The sequence below is a fragment of the Miniopterus schreibersii genome, assembly GCF_964146895.1.
Source record: "Miniopterus schreibersii genome assembly, chromosome: 6".
NCBI classification, from domain to species: domain Eukaryota; kingdom Metazoa; phylum Chordata; class Mammalia; order Chiroptera; family Miniopteridae; genus Miniopterus; species Miniopterus schreibersii.
In genome coordinates this window covers 53,970,440-53,977,011 of record NC_138107.1, presented here as the reverse complement: position 1 = coordinate 53,977,011, position 6,572 = coordinate 53,970,440, and positions in this window count along the sequence as shown.

The following is a 6,572-nucleotide window of genomic DNA, read 5'->3' as shown; positions in this document are numbered from 1 at the left end:
ATTTTTTGGTCTTTTTATTACAATAGCCCAACCTGTACCTTAACTGATACTCAGCAACTTGTTCACCGTATTCCTGCCACATTGGTCTTCTTTCTTCTCTTCTGTGACCCTGAGGTCTTTGCACATGCTAGTCCCTCTGCTTGGAATGCTTTTCCCCAGGTCTCTCCATGGCTACCTCCTCGCTATCACCTGTTCCATCTAAAATATCCTTCCCTCAGTTGTTCTCTATTATATAATCATGAGTTCTATTCTTTTTGATGTTGCTGTTGTTGTTTTTGTTAATCTTTGCATGAGGATATTTTTCCCAATGCTTTTCAGAGAGAATGAGAGGGAGAGTGGAAGAGAGAGAGAGAGAGAGAGACATCGATGGGAGAAAGACACATCCATTGGTTGCCTCCCTGGACAGGCCCTGACTGGAGGTGGGGCACCAACCTGAAACCCAGGTACATGCCCTTGACTGGGAATCGAACCTGCAACCCTTCGGTGCACGGGCCAGTGCTCTAACTAGTGAGCCACACCAGCAAGGACGAGTTCTATTCTTCATGGCACTTACCAGCATCTGAAATTTTTTCATTTATGTTTTATCATCTGTCATTCTCCACTGGAATACAATCTTCATAAGATCAAGAACCTTGTCTGCCTTATTTTCTGCTGAATCTCTAGTGTGAAGAAAGTGCTTGTATGTAGCAGGTGCTCTATAAGTACCTCTTGTGTGAATAAGTAAACAAATGAATTAATAATCAGTGATGCCAAGAACCTAGTCCTTTGGTCACTTTTCATAGCTTAACCTCCTTTACCCACTGAAATTAGGATAAATTAGGTAACAATGATGACTCAACTCAGGATTGACAAAAGAATGCCACCAAGTCTCTTTTACCTCCATTACCAAGTGCTCTGATTTAATGAGGAAAAGGAAACACAAAAACAGTAAATGAAACTCTGCTTTGGGCATTTAAAACCTAACTGGGGAAAAAACTCATGAAAATATTATGCCTAAAGAACAGATTCTCTTAAGTCCTAATATAGAGGATGGAATTACACTGACTCTAAAATGCCAACTATTGTGAAACATACCATTGTTTTATGTAGCATGAAACAGTGTAGATTACGTTACTGCTCTCAGTTTCTGTCCTCACAGAGGGTGGGATACACTTCCCCACTCCATTGTCAGGATTAGCCATATGACTTGCTTTGGCCAACTGAATGTGAGTGGATGTTACAAAGGCCATATCCAGGCAGCTTTAAATGTGCTTGTGAGGTCAGCCTTTGCTTCTTTTCTGAACCATGAGAGGGTGGTAGAATAGTCCCAGATACTGGCTAGTTATTCCACCTTGATTCTAGAATGACATGTGTAGCTGTGCAGAGCTAAGCCAAGCCCAGTCAAGCCACCACAGCAAAGGCCAGTGGAGCTATAGTCAACACACACTCCTACATAATGTGAACAAGAAATACGTGTCATTGTAAGCCACTGAGATATCGATAATCACAACAAAAGCTATGACAATTAAACTACATGCCACCAATTGACCAGTTGTAAGCTGCATCCTGATTTCAGAGATTTTAATATGAACAAGTGCATGTCAGAATCAATAAAATATGGCATATATTATATGTTATTATATATCAGCACAAGATATATAGCAATATATATAAATATTTGTTGACTTGATATGTACATGATGATGTGGAGTTCATATTTTTAGTGAGAGTCTTCTTGACAAACACATATTCTTTTTAGCATATTTTATGTAATGGTATAACTTCAGGTATTAACTGTAATGGAAATGAAACTTTATATAGCAAGCAAAGTTCAAACTGAAGAAAAAGGTCAGCTGTGGCTTTTCATTGTGTTTCATCTGTCCCCACTCCCCTACTACCTTATATAATTTTTTTACTTATATCCCAATGGATTTTCTCCTCTATTGTCCCCTTTCAAAGCCCATGCAGCTAGATATTAGTCTTCTATTATTTGGAGGGGTCACCAGAGAACAAATGTAGCAAAAAATGGAGTTCATTAGTCACTGGCATAAACATAAGACAAAATATTTGAATGTTGAAGGAGGGAAGGGGTGGAAGCACATGAGCCACAAACAGTGTTAGAGAGACGTCAGCATCTGCTAGACGAAGCGCCATCTATCGTCTATGCCAGGAGCTAAGCATTGCTCATAGTATATGGTCTAACACTGTGTTATAAATTGATCACAATATGTAACTTTGATATTTTTACCCAGAAAAAATAAAATAATAATAATAGTGATGATGATGATGATGTTATTGTAAACATTAATCGAGCAGAACACTGTATAAGCCTAGCACTAAGCTAAATGATTTACATAAATTATCTCATTTGCTCCTTGCAATAGTTTTATGTGTTAGTCAGCTATTTCTTCAATAATGCTTTGTAATAAGCCACCCCAAACCCCAGTAACTTACAGCAACAGGCATCTATTATCTTTCTCATCAGTCTGCAGGCCAACCGTGGTTTGGGTGGTTTAGGCTAAGCTCTGCTGCATGGCTCTTCTTCAGGCTGTGGGAGGGGAGACTTGGCTCCAGGGTGTGCGTATGTTGGGTTCAGTCTGCTCCATATGACTCTCATTATTCTGGGAAGAAGAGCTACCTGGGCATGTTCTTCTCATGGTGATGGTAGGAGTGCAAGAGGGTAAGTGAAAGCACATGATGCCAGGCTTGGAACTGGCACAGTTGCTTCTGCCCACCTCCCATGACCAAGACCAACATTGAGAGGGAGGAAAAATACTCTACCTCAAGGGAAATATTGACTTAACTATAATCAAATATCTACTAAGATAGGTATATAGGTATTTTACACCCATTTTACAGGTGAATAAACCAAAACACAGAAAGGTTAAGTGACTTGCCCGAAGACATACAGCTAAGACATCACGGAGCCAATATCTGAATCCAGCCTGTCTGATTTGGAGCCAAGGATCTTAACTAACACTCTATATGATTTTAACAGACCAGACTCCAGACAGCATTACAAAAAGAGATACAAAAGCAATGGCAATTTTACAATAATAAATAGAACCCGAGGAAAAGAAGTAAGGAAGGTAAAAGAGTTGACTACTTTGAGACCCTAATCAATAAAGATGATTTTCTCATTAGCTTTCATAGTTGCAGGAGGTTCTATTGCAAGAATCCACAGAAGGATGTGGTTTCATTTATTTTTAAATTCCACACACACATACAAATATGTTAACATTTTATCTATTTAAGTACTACCCTTGTTACTTATTTCCTACCCACCTATTTGGAAAGGGAAATCTCATTTATTCTGATAATTATGAGTAACCTATAAAGGAAATTATGAGTAACACTATAGAGTGTCTCCTTGTAAAAATGCTAGGGAACTTTGGTGGTAGTCATATTAAATCTATATTAAAAACAATGAAGTCCAATAAAAACATTACATTCAAGCCTTAAAGAGGCATGAAAATAGAGGTCTGTATAGAAAGAAAAAAAACCCTGGAGCATGATTGTAAATATGAGAACCAAGGTTCAAATATCACAAACAAATCCTTTGGAAATATTTTTAAGGAAGAGAAGAGAGGATCTGAGATAAACAAGAAGCGGGAGGGAGTTCTACATCCATGGGACTTCGGATGGAGGCTTCAGTTCATGCACCTTCAGTGTCTTGGAATGGCCACAGATGGGCTGTTTTGAACTCCATATGCTTCCTATAGCATAAGTACTTCAGAAGAATTATTTTTCTTCCTTCTACTGCAGCAAAAAAATCTAATGTCATGAAATAGAACCCTAGATCAGTGTTACAAGTGAAATCCAAACTACTGCGAGACTCCCATTTCTCACTCTAGCCTGCTCTATTATGATGATGATTTCAATTTCAGATTGCAGCCGTGGTCATTCATTTCCCTTTAGAATAAATATAAAGCTGAAACATCTTCCAAAATATAAAACCAAGTAGTTTCAGCTTAAATTACCCATTTCACCTTGTTTGGATCTTGACCTAAACAAATCAACTGTGTGAAGACATTTGGAAACAACTTGAATATTAGGAATATTGGTAATTTTGTTAAGTGCAATTGTATTGTGGTTACTTTTTTCAAAAAGTATTTATTTCTTATAAATAAATTCTGAAATATTTACAGGCAAAGTATTATGATATCTGGTATTTGCATCAAAATACTTCAGCATTGTTGGGAAGGGGAGTGCAAGATGTTGATAATTGCCAAACCTGGATAGTAAATACTGTGCAGCGTGGCCCATTATCCTATTTTGTTCCACTTTTGTGCAAAGTTTAAAAACAACAATGAAAAGGAAAACATTTAAAAACACCACAAGAAACCACTGTAAGAGAAATCAGAAAATATCTTGAACAGTGAATAGATTTCTCTCTAAAATAAAGTACGTTCTAAGTCATATAACTTGCAACATCCTTAAAATAACATCACCATCATGTTCACACACAACACAGCATTTCAATTGTCTTTAGTATGTGTGTGTGTGTATATATATGTGTATATATATGCTTATACAATGTGGGTAAATTGTATGATTTGTCCTAGAATTAAAAACAGCTGTTCTCCTAAAAATGTAAGAAGCAAACACACTTCATATCTATATTTTTTATTGATTTGAAATTAGAAGGAGCTAAGGTTGAATAATGAAGAATGAAGGGAGGTTCCTGTCGTGAGCTTACTATGTACCAGGAGCTGATCTAAGAACTTGAGGTTTATGAATTCATGCTAATATACCAATCACCCATTGATATAGATATTGTCATTCTTTCCATATTACAACTAAGGAGACCACAGTGCTGAGAATAAATACATAATTTGCCCAATGTTGCACTCTTGGTTAATTAATAGTAAAGCCGTATCCGAATGCAGGGAGTCTGGCTTGTGCCTGGTCCCTTAATCACCATGGAAAGAGTGTTTCATTGAGTTGTTCTTTGTTTAGACCTTGGGGATCCTGTCTCTTTTATTCCTAGAAAAACAAAGCAACTCTTTGACATCAGAATATTTCTTTTATTTTGTCACGCACTTCAAAATTATTCCTCCAGACATAGTCATACCAGCCCTATAATGTTCAAACATATTTATTACAGATGTTCGTCTACAACATGATTTCAAAGAACAGCAAACATCACAGAGACCTCTACTGATTGATTTAAACCAGGATAATTCTAAGGAACAGTTCTGACACTATAGTAGTTGACAGTGACATCTCTCTTATGTGTGTGTCAGCTTCTGGAAAATTGCTTTACATGGTTTTTCCTTATCACCTGATGTTCTCAGATGGTCTTTCGAGAATTTTTAACCCAGTTAGTTGATATCATGGCTTCCATATTGCCAGAGTTAATAATGAAATCTCTTTCTCTCATTTCAGATACATTGTCTTTATTTGAGTAAAAAAAGTTTTGTTTTGTGGTTTTTTTAAACAAGGGGCATTGTTTTTGTTTTGTTTTTCAATGTCTTTATTGATTTCAGAGAGAGGAAGGGAGAGAGAGAGCGAAACATCAATGATGAGTCATTGATTGGCTGCCTCCTGCATGTCCCCTACCGGGGGGCTGAGCTTGAAACCCAGGCATGTACCCTGACTCCAGGAATCCAATCTCCATCTCCTGGATCACAGATCTATGCTCACCAGCTGAGCCATGCCAGCTGGGTGAAAAAAAATGTTTTCAAAGATCTGTTAATCTGTGGGCCACATCATAATAACCTTTGAATATGGTGACTTTGATTTAGGAGTCTTTTAAAAGGTATTTTTAGAAATGAATTGGTGTGAGTCTACATGGGACTTCAAATTGACTTATTTAACTGAATTGGTCATTGAACTTATGACAAAAACTGCTTGACTGAGTTTTTTCAGTAAATTTTTGAAGAGTGATTTTTTTAGAATTAACTAACCATACTGATTTGATTGTACACCATAGATACATCCATCCCTGAATGAAACATTTTTTAATTTTAGAAGAAAATTGTATTTTTCTGTATTTTTTAATACAGAAAAAAATATTTCCAGGTAATTTAGGGGTTACATTTATTACTATAGAGCAGCAGTTACTGACAAGATGCCTTGATACTCTATAACCTGAAGTGTCAAGTGGCAATTTTTATACATATAATAAATACAGTATATCCTGACTCCCTTATATTCGATATTATCTATATATACATCCTATGCAACAAAAGAAGGGTTTTCTATATATAGAATTATATCAGAATTACTCTAGAACTCTAGGGAATGGAGTTTGATGATCTAGATATTTCTTTTTTAAAAAGAAACAAAGAAATAAATGAAAAAAGGGAAGAAGGAAGGGAGCAAGGGAGAGAGAGAAAGAGAGAGAGAGAGAGAGAGCCTGCTAGAAATAACAAAAAAGGACTAGATTATAATTTTTCTAGAGTAATGATTAAGAGTAGGGATGCAGCAGCAAATAATAGAATAATAGGGCCTGCTCTGAAATCCTCCTTGTGGGCCTCAAGTTTGAACCTCTGTTAATGCCAACATCAACCAGGTTGGTTGGGTGAGAGACAAGAGACAGAGAGAATAAAATGATCATAAGGGCCAGATTAATCTACTAGTTAATTTCA